This window comes from Heteronotia binoei, chromosome 8 (assembly GCF_032191835.1).
Source record: "Heteronotia binoei isolate CCM8104 ecotype False Entrance Well chromosome 8, APGP_CSIRO_Hbin_v1, whole genome shotgun sequence".
In the NCBI taxonomy this organism is placed as follows: Eukaryota; Metazoa; Chordata; class Lepidosauria; order Squamata; family Gekkonidae; genus Heteronotia; species Heteronotia binoei.
The window spans coordinates 41,889,355-41,903,956 of NC_083230.1; positions in this window are offsets into that span (position 1 = coordinate 41,889,355).

Sequence of the window (14,602 nt, forward strand, 5' to 3'; positions counted from 1 at the left end):
TTTCCTCCCTACACCATCGACTTCTAATTTATGCCTGTCTCTCCTGCCCTGTGCTTGGAACAGGTAGTACTTCTGCGAAGGCTACCTTGGAGGTCCTGGCCTTGAGTCTCCTGCCTAGCAGCCTAAATTTTTCCTCCAGGACCTCATGACTGCATTTCCCCACATTGTTGGTGCCAATATGTACCATGACCACTGGCTCCTCCCCAGCACTATCAGCCTATCTACAACATACGTAATGTCCACTACCTTCGCACCAGGCAGGCAAGTCACCATACAGTCAGTACACAGTTTTGCCACCCTGCTGTCTACTTGCCTAAAGATAGAATCACCAACTACCAAGAGTCCCTCTCCCTTCCTGCTCAGGGATGGTTCCTTGGTGCAAAAGAATAACTATTCACCTACTGAAGAAGAGGTCCCTTCTGAGGGCACATTCCCCTTATCCTCAGCATGGTGGGCTATTCCCTCTCGGCCCTCATGCTGCCTAGCAGCAGCAGGGCTGCCATTTTCAGAGTGGGACACATTTAATATGTCCCCAGAGTTTTCTCTGAGTGCCTATCTGACTGTCTCTGCTTCTCCAGGTCAGCCACCTTGGCCTCAAGGGTGCAAACTCATTCCCTGAGGACCAGGAGCTCCTTGCATCAAGCACACACCTGAGACTTATGTCCAGTGGACAGATAGCCATACATATGGCACTCAGTGTAATACACCCCCCACCCCCCTGCTCGCATTTTGCCTTCATAATTGAGTCTTTAATATACAACCCCGCTTTAATACCTTTTGTTTTTTGTGGCTCTCCTTGTGGAAAGTCTATTTACCTTATTGGGACAGAAGGAGACTAGGGCCCTCGGTTCCTGATCCTTCTGGCTTCTTATGGAGCCCCCAGGCTAAGAGCCCTTTAGCTCTCGCCAAAGTCTCACACCTCTGGCAAGGTGAAGCCTTATAAATGCAAAGAGGGTGGGACCAGCAGTTCCAGAAGTTGAACCAGAAGGCCAGAGAAACTGTCGCTGCCTTCCTTGCAGAGTTCTGCTGCCTTGCCTGTGAGTGCGTCTTCACCAGTCTCAAAGAGGCCCAGCTTGACCATTAAGTTACAGGCCTCCGGGACAAATGAATGCAGGCGAAATTGGCAGTAAAAAAGACTCTCACCCTGGAAGACGCCTTAAGTGAAGCCGCCACTTACGAGAAGTCGCACAAGGAGCGACACTCAACAGGTTGCCAGCGGCTCAAATCCAGACGACTCTGAGGACGACACCCTCAAAATGCACTAGGCCAACCTGATGCACCAGCCGCCACGTGCAACCGAAATGGCACTGACCCGAGGCTGTGCCAGCTGCAAAAATGCCCACAAATGACGCTCCTGCAAATACCACAATGCTGTTTGCCACACATGCAGCAAGACTGGCCATCTGGTGCAGGTTTGCCATTTGAAGTCACCGTGCCAGGGTCAGGGAGGCACTGCGCGGCAGATAAAAGGCCACTGCCATGAGGTCACTTTCATGGAGGACATTCAGGCACTCACCACAGCAGGAAATCAGGTATGCCAACTTCCCATGCCTTCCCCTGATAAGTTTAAGGTGACCATGTGCATAGAGGGCAAGCCCTACAAAATGGAGGTAGACTGGGGTGGGCCAGACAGTCTGCGCCCTCACTTTTCAGAAGTTGTACCCTGGAGGGGAATCCCAGTTATACCTATCCCCGTTCATAGTCAGGGACTTCCAGAAATGAGAGGTCGCTGTACTGGAGGTGCACATGAAATATGGACAATTCTCAGGCAAGCTCCCCTTAATAGTCATAGAAAGGGACCTATGTAGCTTACTGGGCTGGTCATGATTCGAGGCTCTGGGGATCTGGGTAACAGGAATCCATCAGACCCCCTCACGGAGAAACTTCCATGAGGTTTGTGAGGAATTTTCCACCGTCTTCAATGGTATGCTGGGAATTTAAACTGGACCCCCCCGGTGGCATTGGAGCTGAACCCCAGTGTACAGCCCATAAGGCTGAAGGCACAGCAAGTAATCCTGGCCCTTAGACTCAAAATCGAGGAGGAGCTAGACAGCCTCATGGCCCAGGGGGTACTGGAGCCGGTAGCAAATGCAAAATGGGAGACCCCAGTAGTCACCCCTATTAAGCTGAATGGCAATGTCTGCATTTGTGCAGACTACAAATGCACGATTAATAAGGCACTGCAAGGCCATGCATATCTGGTCCTTGTGGTTAGTCATGTGCTTGCCTCCCTTGTGGAGGTTAAAATTTTTGGAAAACTGGACTTTGCCCAGGCCTATCAGCAGCTCCCAGTCGATGCCGCCACCGCGGAGGCCCAAACCATTGTTACGCAAAGGGCTTTCCCAGGTCAACCATCTGCAGTTCGGCATCAGCGTGGCCCCGAGGATCTTCCAGAATTTAATGGACTCTCTTCTTAAAGGTATCCCTGGAGTCCAGCCGTTCTTCAATGATGTGCTAATAGCCGCAGCCACTGAAGAAGAATTCGCCTCCTTCCTCTGGGCTGTGCTGCAGCGTTTTGATGGGGCTGTGTTAAAGGTGAAACATGAGAAATGCGAGCTGGGGGTTTCCACCATTGATTTTCTGTGTTACACAATGGACGCGAGTGGAATCCACCCAGCTCAGGACAAAATTAGGGTTATCTGTGATGCGCTGGCCCCTGCCAACAAGGCGGAGTTACAGACCTTCCTCAGCTTCCTAAATTTCTACCATGCCTTCCTCCCCCACAAGGCGGTGGTAGTGGAGCCCTTACATAGACTCTTGGACAAAAGGGCTCCATGGGTTTGGGGTCGCCGGCAAGCCACTGCTTTTCAGGCAGTAAAGGACATTTTGACTTCAGATAGCTTGCTGACACACTTTGATGTGTGCCAGTTGTTTTGGCTGCCAGTTGTTTTGGTCTAAGATGCTTCCTCCTGCGGGGGGATGCTGTAAAGGCCAGAGCGCAATTATGCACAAATTGACAAGGAGGGCCTGGCAATCGTGACAGAGGTAAAAAAAATTCATGACTTTCTGTATGGCCAGCCCTTCTCTATCTTGACGGATCACAAGCCCCTCCTGGGTCTGTTTGCCCCCAACCGCCAGACGCCACAGATGCTTTCCCTGAGGGTTTTGCAGTAGTCTATCTTCCTCGCAGGGTACCAGTATGACCTCCAGTACCGACTGGGGAAGGTGATGGGCCATGCTGACGCCCTAAGTCGCCTGCCGCTGCCCTTGATGAACATAAGAACATAAGAGAAGCCATGTTGGATCAGGCCAATGGCCAATCCAGTCCAACATTCTGTGTAACACAGTGGCCAAAAAACTTATATATATACACACACACACACACACTGTGGCTAATACCCACTGATGGACCTCTGCTCCATATTTCCATCTAACCCCCTCTTGAAGCTGGCTATGCTTGTAGCCGCCACCACCTCCTGTGGCAGTGAATTCCACATGTTAATCACCCTTTGGGTGAAGAAGTACCTCCTTTTATCCATTCTAACCCGACTGCTCAGCAATTTCATTGAATACCCATGAGTTTTTGTATTGTGAAAAAGGGAGAAAAGGACTTCTTTCTCTACCTTCTCCATCCCATGCATAATCTTGTAAACCTCTATCATGTCACCCCACAGTCGACGTTTCTCCAAGCTAAAGAGCCCCAAGTGTTTTGACCTTTCTTCATAGGGAAAGTGTTCCAAACCTTTAATCATTCTAGTTGCCCTTTTCTGCATTTTTTCCAATGCTATAATATCCTTTTTGAGGTGCGGTGACCAGAATTGCACACAGTATTCCAAATGAGACCACACCATCGATTTATACAGGGGCATTATGATACTGGCTGATTTGTTTTCAATTCCCTTCCTAATAATTCCCAGCATGGTGTTGGCCTTTTTTATTGCAATCACACACTGTCTTGACATTTTCAGTGAGTTATCTACCACGACCCCAAGATCTCTCTCTTGGTCAGTCTCTGCCAGTTCACAACCCATCAACTTGTATTTGTAGCTGGGATTCTTGGCCCCAATGTGCATTACTTTGCACTTGGCCACATTGAACCTCATCTGCCACGTTGACGCCCACTCACCCAGCCTCAACAGATCCCTTTGGAGTTCCTCACAATCCTCTCTGGTTCTCACCACCCTTAACAATTTAGTGTCATCTGCAAACTTGGCCACTTCACTGCTTACTCTCAATTCCAAATCATTAATGAACAAGTTAAAGAGCATGGGACCCAGTACTGAGCCCTGCAGCACTCTACTGCTTACCGTCCTCCACTGCGAAGACTGCCCATTTATACTCACTCTCTGTTTCCTATTAATTAGACAGTTTTTGATCCACAAGAAGACCTGTCCTTTTACTCCATGACTCTCAAGGTTACTAAGGAGCCTTTGATGAGGAACTTTATCAAAAGCTTTCTGGAAGTCAAGGTAAACAATATCTATCGGGTCTCCTTTGTCCACATGTTTGTTCACCCCCTCAAAGAAATGTAACAGGTTAGTGAGGCAAGATGGACTTCAATCCTGCTCCAGCATACCAGATCATGTCACTGGAGTCTCTCCCAGACCGGTGCACACCAAGGACATTGCCCGTTGTTCCGCGAGGGACAAAATCCTCTCCCGAATTTTGGACTGGGTGTGGAGGCGATGGCCCATGGGCCTGGTGAGGTTGGAATTCTCGGCTTTTACATCCCACCGGGACTAACTGTCTGTTCATAAAGGTTGTCTGTTATGTGGGAACAAGATGGTGGTGCCCCCGGTGCTGTGTCCTCACAGCGCTGCACAAAACCCATCCGGGGATCATACTCATGAAGGCGCTGGCCCGCAGCTATGTATGTTGGCTGGGAATTGATGATGCTATTGAGTCCTGGGTTGCCCGATGCCCACCTGCCAGGAGACCCGTCCGGCTCTGCCCTGGGCCCCAGTCCAACAGTTGGGAGTTCACACACAACTCCTGGTCCCACCTGCACCTTGACTTCACGGGGCCCTTCCAGGGGCAAATATTCTTCCTTATTGTGGACTCCTACTTGAAGTGACTTGAGGTAATGCAGTCTAGCAAGGTTGTCCACCAGGGCAACCAGTACTGTCTCCACCCCATGACCTGGGCGAAAACCAGACTGATGGGGGTCCAGGACAGAAGCGTCCTCCAGAAAACTCTGTAACTGTAGTGCTACTGCCGTCAATAATTTTGCCCAAGAAGGGCAAATTCGAGACCGACCAGTAGTGTGCCAATTTGGCCGGCTCTAGTGTTGGTTTTTTCAGGAGAGGGCAGACCACTGCCTCTTTGAGGGGCCCTGGGAAGAGCCTCTCAGAGAGGGTTCTATTTAGGATATTGTATAGGATATTGTAGCTCCAACCGGCAACCTTTAATCAGCCAGGATGGGCAAGAATCCAGATCACATGTTGTTGGGCACACAGTTAAGAGAATTCTGTCGACTTCCTCCAAGCTGAGTGTTGTAAAATGATCCAAAGCTGAACAGGAAAAGAGGTACGGAGCCTCGAGTTCCCTTACTGTTTCAACAGTGGCAGGGTGGTTGTTGCAGAGTGATGAGATCTTATCTGCAAAAAAAGTCGCAAAAGCCTCACAGCCGATCTCCAATTCCCTGCAGTTTGGTCTGCCTTGTGGCAGATTTGTAAGGTTCCGAATGATACTAAATAACTGTGCCAAGCGTGAGTTCGCAGACGCAATCTTAGCTGCGAATTAAGCTTTCTTTGTGGCTTTGACTGCCATCTCATAGGACCTCATAAACTCTCTATAAGATGTTCTGGTTGCTTTGTCTCGAGGACACTGCTACCACCTCTCTAGCTGTCTGAGCGCTCATTTCATCAGCCGCAGCTCCAGGCTATACTATGGCGCTCGCTTAGAACGAGGATGTAGAGGGCGTCATGAAGCAATCTCATCAATGGCAGGGTAAGCCAGTCTTGCCAGGTCTCAACCAGGTCATCTAGAGAATCACCAGGGGGCCAGGGATCCCGCAGAGTCATCTGGAACCGCACTGGGTCCATCAGGCTCCACGGGTGAGCTAAAATATGCTTGCCACCTAAACAGGTTTGGGGTGGCACATCCATACAAGCCTTGAGGATGTAGTGGTCCAACCATGGCACTGCTTCCACAGTGATCTGATCCACTAAGATTCCCGTCGCAAAAGATCAAATCCAACAAGTGTCCGGCCTGATGCATGGGTGTTGTAACAAATTGGGAGAGTCCTAGTGTCGCCATGGATGACACCAGATCCGCTGCCTGATTAGAGTTTGCGTTGTCAGCATATAAACAATGAAAGTACTGAAGTGAAGATACTTAACAACACAAGAAATTCCAACAGTCTAACACACAGGCACACTTTACATTGGTAGAGGAAAATATCTTCAATCAGAAGTTTATAAAGGAATAACAGGAGTCCCATGATTAGAGAATGCAGAGAACAGATATTATTTAAAGAGACAATTTCCTTCAACCAGTGCACCACATCCTGAATGGAATCCCATATACACAACAGGCAGTCAACTTGATGCACCTGTGACGGACTCAGGCCTTTAGCCTGAGTAGGTGAGAAACAGGCTTGCAGCGATTGGCTGGAACATTGCCCAAGCAATGGAAAAGTATCCTTTGGAGGTTTACTCAGCAGAAAATCACCTCAGGATTTTTAGTCTTAGCCAGGGGGTCTTCAAGAGAAGTCTTCAGAATACCAGTTTGAAGTGAAGATGCTGGGCTTAGGCTGAGCAGTTGTAAAACCAACTGGATGAGGGGCTGAGAGTGGTCAGAGTGGCTGAGCTCCTTGTGGGAGACAGAGCTGAGTGAACTCTGTCTGGAAGAGGGAGTTTTCAAGCGGTTTGAAGTTCTCTGTGGGAGATTTTGCCAACACCTCAGGCAATGCTCCAAGTACAAACTAGATCACACAAATACACACTGAGGTGTGAACTGGATTCTGGTGGTCAGCAGGGTTGCCCAAGACTCAGATCAGAGGACTAGCTGTGGGGCTGAAATGCATCAGAATTGAGGGGTGCAAGTCCTGGAAGACAGCTCGTGTGAAAGGGTCTGTGAGGGAAAATACTGACACCAGTCAGGAGTTCTCTATGTGTGTGTGGAAGAGTGATTGAAGTTTTTTATTTATATGATTTGGCACTGCCTAAGTTAGGGTAATAGATCTGAAGAAACAGCATTCTGAGTGCCCAGAAGGCACAGACAGCCTGTGTGAAGTAGACTCTGAAACCTACCTGGTTTATTGTTTATTTTAAAGATATTCTGCCAAAGTCTTGTTATATTTTTACCTCAGCCTGAAAAATCTCTACTCTCTGTAATTATTTTATTCTGCCAACCAACTGCCAACTGATTTGCCCTTTTAATATTGAACAGTTATAATCAATATTATTTCATCCCCCTCCTTGCCTTTTGTTACATAATAAATATTTTGTGGTTGTTAACGTTAAAACCATCTGGTGCCAATTATTACTAGTTCTGACAGGATTTCTGTGAGTCTGACTGAGGGACTGAAGGAAGGTGACCGGGGAGAAATTTACAGTGGTCGCCCTCCTAAGTAAAGCCTTTGACTGGGTTCCTCACAGCACCTGTTTAATAAATATTTCTTCAGGCAAGGGATAATCCAATTTTTACAAGTATGCTGTAACAGTTTCATATTTACTACTGCGTAATCTTATAACACTCAAAAGAGATACGAGGTCTCTGCAAAAACTTCCAACTGGCAACACACTCAAAAAATAGCAGCCCTAAAAACCTGCTGCAGCATATCTTTGTTGTTGTTGATGGTGCTTCCAGCTACAGCTGGTTTATAAAAATAACTTTTCTCAGGTGTAGAACCAGAAAGGTAAGCTCTTGAATGGATTTCTAAAAGTGCACCAATGAGAGACTCAGTGGTAGCCTTGTTGAAGTTTTGTATTCAAGGACAAAGGTTTTTTTAATTGCAATTTCCTCCCGTTGGGAACTCACAGCAGGATAGCCTAGTAATAGAATTGTGAAAGAACCACAGATGTGATAGTACCACTGTATACTGCACTTGTCAGCCCTCATTTGGAGTATTGTGTCCAGTGCTAAAGGCCTTTTTATAGAAAGAACATAGAAATGTTACAATAGGTGCAAAGGCGAGTGACAAGGATGATTAGGGGTTTGGAAAATAAGCCTTACAAAGAAAGGCTGTGCAAACTGGGAATGTTCAGCCTGAAGAAGACTCATAGAATTGGAAGGGACTTCCAGGGACATCTAGTCCAATTCCCTGCACAATGCAGGAAACTCAAAAATACCTCCCCCACAATGATACCTGCTGCATGCCCAGAAGATGGCGAGAGAGAGAGAGAGAGGCCTCCAGGATTCCTGGCCAAATTGGCCTAGAGAACAAATTGCTGACTGGCCCCAAAGTGGTGAAATGCATTTGCCCCCCCAAGTCGGAATAAAGAGACGGAAACAATTAGATTGGTGAAACTATGGGCCACTTTATTAAATAACACAGCAACGGCAAGGGCAACCAAACTGCGGCGAGGTCAGGGCCAGGGGTCTCCTCAGACCGCTCCCTGCCTTTTTAAACGGGCGAGAGACCCGGCCCCCCAGCCAGAGCTGTGTGCCACAGCTCCCGCCCAGCAGGCCCAGCAGGGAGGCTTGCACTAGAGGGCCCAGACACCAGACGTGAGTCTCAGCAAAAGGCACCCATCCAATCGAGTCTCCAGGACAGTCTGCATTCACACACCTCAGGCCACACCCAAAGGTTGATCCTGCCAGACCCCTAACTCCCCAAAAGGGGGAGGCTAACCGGTCCTCCCCAGGCCGCATGGTGCCATAAACCCCGTTAAACCTGCCCTAAAAAGTAACCAATCTATACGAAGGCACCAACCCGAGACCAATTCCTCAATCCACTGATATGCTATGCAGGGTAGGCGAAAAACACCCCCCAGTCACCAGCCAAACAGCAGGGGAATAAAAAATTCCTACCCGGCCCCTCCAAAAATGAGGCGACCAGCAAATGCCTACATAACAAACAGGGCGGGCGAGAGGGCCAAGCAAGACGAGAGGACTGATGAACAGGGGTGTGGAGGCTTCAATATAAGCGTTGAAGCCCCGCCCCCTCCAGACACGCCTGAAAGCGCGCCAAAGAGTTCGCTCTCCCTCGGGGGGGGGGAAATCTCCCCTGCAGCCATGCTGTGATGCGACGGGCTGCAGGAGGTTCCGTTGCCCCCCCAAGTCGGAATAAAGAGACGGACACAATTAGATTGGTGAAACTATGGGCCACTTTATTAAATAACACAGCAACGTCAAGGGCAACCGAACTGCGGCCAGGTCAGGGCCAGGGGTCTCCTCAGACCGCTCCCCTGCCTTTTTAAGTGGGCGAGAGACCAGGCCCCCCAGCCGGAGCTGTGAGCCCACAGCTTCCACTCGGCAGGCCCAGCAGGGAGGCTCGCACTGGAGGGCCCAGACACCAGACGCAAGTCTCAGCAAAAGGCACCCATCCAATCAAGTCTCCAGGACAGTCTGCATTCACACACCTCGGGCCACACCCAAAGGTTGATCCTGCCAGACCCCTAACTCCCCAAAAGGGGGAGGCTAACCGGTCCTCCCCAGGCCGCATGGTGCCATAAACCCCGTAAAACCTGCCACTACTAAGGCCAAGTCTCTGCTTAGGGCTTAGCACCCACCGAAAGGCCCAAAGCCAACACAAGCCTTTGCCGCAGATCCCTCAGGAAAAGCATATTACCCTTTTCTGAGAGATGCACCCCATCCCCCTCTGTATAGGTCGGGACATTCCCTAGAAATATCCGGATGGGGCAAATAGTGGCCCAAACCACCCTCCAAAACCTTGCGAATCTCCTTATTCGCTCTGTAATGAGCCCTCTCTATCCCAGCTGGATTCCAAGCACTGCGCCACACCAAGCGCGGAATCATGGCCAACCAAGCTATAATGATACCAGGCCATCTATTCCTTATGTACTTGAAATCATCTCGGGCTTGCAAGATCAACACCTTGCCTTTAATCAGCCCGAGATCATTCCCTCCCAGGTGAACAATTAATACCTGCGAAGGAGGGCCCTCACACCCATGAAATAAAAGGGGGAGCAAGCCAGGCCACTGAAGACCCCTGCGCCCCCGCCATTCAACTGTAACATATTTGCTGAGTCCCAGCTGAGAGCCAACAGCAGTTCTCCGAGCTTGATGTGCTGCCCAAAACACATAACTGTGCCCGCATATGAGAACTCTGCTCCTCTGGCCAGGAACAACAGCATCTAAAAGGAAAAACAGACAAGTTATAAAACCCAAACTTTAAACTACCCCAGCTCCTAATAAAAACTACTAGCGGAGCAAAGGGCGAATATAACCTTTGTAAGCCTGAGACCACCAACGGCCAAGGCGCTGAATGGACAAAGTAGGATAACCCAAGGCAGCAGCCGTAGAGGCCGCGCCGATTCTAAAGGAATGGGTATTAAACCTCACTCCAGACAACCCTAACAAGGCTAAAGCCCTGGATGTTATGGCCCAAAATTGATGTTTTGTCAGAGGACTGCCTCCAAAATGACAGAACAACAACCCTTCGCAGCCTCCTCGCACAGCCAAATAGTCGGCCAATGCGGAAACTGGGCAAAGCTCCACTTCCGAACATGGACCCAACTCCAGCACAGTCCCCATGTCCGCTTGATCCATTTTGGATCGCCAGATAGTAAGAACTGCTTTACCCCCAACAACTTAATATCCCTCAGTAACAACGCCCTACCTGAAACATCGCTCTTGGAGCTTGCCACCAATTCACTAACCCTCAGTGCCCCAAAAAAGGCCACCAAAGAGGCTGCGTGAAACAAAACTGCCTCGAAATGAGATGCACAAACTGTGCTCCAAACCCCCTTCAAACCCCTAAGAATCACAGGAGACATAGGGGGTCTTAGTATCAGGCTTAGGCCCAACCTCTCTGGACCATCCTTCCAGCATCTTTCGAATACAAAGATCTGCTGTTTCCTCTCTATACCCTAAGGCTTTGCTAGCGAAGGCCAGTGCAGACATGTGTCCCCTGATTGATTGCACGGCCAGTCCCTTACCTCTTAAGGAAACACAATAATGGAGCAACTGCTCCACTGGGAGGGGCCAAACAATGCGATACCCTACCTCAGCCCTAAAGTCTTCAAACTGCCGAACAGCACGTTCGTAAGACTTCCTGGTGCTAGGTGCAATGGCTAGGCCTATCGCTCTGCAGGCCTTGGCTCTCCAATCAGCCATAGCTCCTGGGGCATAGGCGCCGCATCCAGATCGGCGTCCGGGGCCAGCTGATGAAACCTCTCCATCTGTTTGCGAGAGAGAGTGTCAGCCATCCCATTATTCACACCAGGCACATGCTTGGCCAAAAACAAAATGTTAAGCCGCAGGCAACGCAGAGTGAAGGCCCTCACCAACCTCATAACCCGTTGCGATTTGGACGAAAGGGAATTGATAACATGAACAACAGCCATGTTGTCGCAACAAAAATGAACAGTGCGATTGACCATATCACTCCCCCACAGCCAAACCGCAACCAAAATAGGAAAAAATTCCAAAAACGTGAGATCCCGGCTCAAACCGGCCTGGACCCATGATTCCGGCCACACCTCCATGCACCAGTGTCCATGTAGACCCCAAAACCTAATGACCCGGCAGCATCGGACATGACTTGAAGCTCTGCCTCAAGCCTCATGTCCTCCCTCCAAAAAGAAATCCCATTGAAGGATTCCAAAAACTCCTGCCACATCCGCAGATCCTCCCTCATGCTGCTGGTAACCCTGGTCCTGTGCTGTGGCAAGCGAAGGCCCGCCATAGCGTCACAGAACCTGCGAAGAAAAGGCCTACCCGGGGCAACCACTTTGCAGGCAAAGTTAAGATGTCCAACCAACTGCTGCAGCTCAAGCAGGCCCTCAGTTTTTTCTTCAGCCAACGGCACACCCAACTCAGCAGGCAACTCAATAAAGCCGGCTAACAACTGAGCACAGTGTCCAGAACCAGCAGGGCCCACAAACAGGTAGTCGTCCAAATAATGAACGACATCCTGTAAACCCACTTTCTTGCGCACAGCCCATTCTAAAAAGGTGCTGAAACACTCAAAAGCGGCACACGATACAGAGCAATCCATAGGCAATGCCCTGTCCATGTAAAATTGCCCTGCAAACGAGAAGCCCAAAAGCTCGAAATCATCCGGGTGGACAGCGAAGAGGCGAAATGCAGATTTGATATTGCATTTTGCCAACTCAGCCCCCTGATCACAGCGTCGAACGACGCCCACGGCCTGATCAAATGAGGTATACCGAACGGAGCATAGCACAAGAGGGCAGGAAAAGCGCAACCACCCCAGTGCCTATGACAAATGGCCGCGTATAAAAATGGCCGACCCACCCTGACAGTCACCTCAGCCTTGATCAACTGGCCACCCAAACCACAAAAGTATCTAGCTCGCCACCCAGACTAATAAACTGCACCCAACAAGGAAGCTCTGGCAACCGGAGCCCCTATAAAATTAAGCCTCCCACCACCCAAATGACGCTCCCCTGCAAGCTGAAAATATGGAGCAGAGAAAAGTCTCAAGGGCACACAGACAGCAACATCCCTTATGCAATACAGGTCGAGCGACCAGGGCAAACACCAAACGACGTTCCACAACACTCCTTGCTTCCCGCCGCGATCCGCAAACGCTCCGGCCTCCCGACCTAATCCCCTCCCTCGCCCAAACTAAGAGCGTGCAAGCACGCTCCCTGCAGGCCAAGCAAGACGAGAGGACTGACGAGCAGGGGTGTGGAGGCTTCAATATAAGAGTTGAAGCCCCACCCCCTCCAGACACTCCTGAAAGCGCGCCGAAGAGTCCGCTCTCCTTCTGGGGGGGGGGGCAAAATCTCCCCTGCAGCCACGCCGCGACGGGCTGCAGGAGGCTCCGTTTCCTGGACATGTAAGAAAGCCACAAGAACGAAGAACTGATGCAACCCTTCCTGCCCTCCTTTTCATGATCCGCCTAATTCACAGGATTAGCATTGCTGTCAGATGGCCATCTAACCTCTGTTTAAAAACCTCCAAAGGAGAGCCCACCACCTCCTGATGAAGCCTGTTCCACTGAGGAACCATTCTAACTGTCAGGAAATTCTTCCTAATGTTTAGTCAGAAGCTCTTTGATTTAATTTCAACCCATTGGTTCTGGTCGGACCTTCTGGGGCAAGAGAAAGCAACTCCATGCCATCCTGTATATGATAGTCCTTCCAATACTTGAAGACAGTGGTCATATCACCTCTCAGCCATCTCCTTTCCGGGCTAAACATCCAGCTCCTTCACTTTTCCTTGTAGGACTTGGTCTCCAGACCCCTCACCATCTTTGTTGCCCTCCTCTGAACATGTTCCCTCGTAAATCGTTGTGCCCAAAACAGAACACAATACTCAAAGTGAAGGCTAACCAGAGCAGAGTAAAGCAATACCATCACTTTGTGTGATCTGGGCGCTATATTTCTGTTGATACAGCCTAAAATCTCATTTGCCTTTTAGTTACCACATCACACTACTGACTCATGTTCCGTGTATAGTGAAGCTGGGAGGGACTGCAATCATTTTCAGTGGTTCTAGGGATGTAGCCCAGTGATTTTGGCAGGTCCAGGGACATTCCCTAGTGACTGGGGTTTGTCTGGTGATGTAGATGCAGCCCAGTGCAAAAGCTATCTAAGCTTTACAGCTTTTTTATTTTATTTTTAAGCTGTTGATGGAGAAAAACCAGCACTGACACTTAGTTTTCTGGCAACTGGCTTGAAAAAGAAAACAAATCTCCAGACAGGACTTTTTTCTAGTTGGCTGGCAACCATAGTTACATACACACACACAATTTCAGGTTCTGCTTTTGTTTGCCTCAAATGATAAATATTATTCAAATGATATTATTTGTACAATCTTTTCACCAGTTATTTCATGCAAAGTTGAGAGATGAGAAGCTGCTACTGTGGTACCACTTAGACCCTGGGATATTATTAATTGTACAGTGCCTACTGAAACTATTACCACTTTACATCTTATCATGCAATGAAGTTGGTGAAGAAGTATTATGGGAGAGTCTGCCAGAGTTCATTAGCATTTTCAGAATGCATGTAACACATTTATCTGTCCACAGCATGTCTTTCTGTTCCCCCATATTAGGCCTGCAGAGGGCCAAAGGGGCAGGGATCACACCCTGTCAGGGTTCCAGTGAGAGCCAGGCAGTTTTTAGCATATAATGCCCCTGGTGGTGGAAAGTGCTATAAATTTATAGGTGACTTATGGTGACCCTGTTGGGTTTCTAGGTGAGAGATGTTCAGAGGTGGTTTGCCATTGCCTGCATCCACATCACAACCCATCCAGGGTGACCCCGCTTAGCTTCTGAGATCTGATGAGATTAGGTTAGCCTGGGCTATCTAGGTCAGGGCATAAGGCCCCAAGCAATAATTAAAACATAATGTCAAATAAGGAAGCACAAAACAAAACAGCAAGTTGCAAAACTTATCAAATACCAGAATAATTGACAATTGTCTGGATTTTATACCCCCTTTGAGCTTGAGGCCCAGGCCAAATGGCTCTCCTTGTCCTACCCCCTCCTCCAAATTGGCCTTGAGACTGATAACAGTTTATTATAAACATAACATAGAAACAGCTTTCTCTTTTGCTT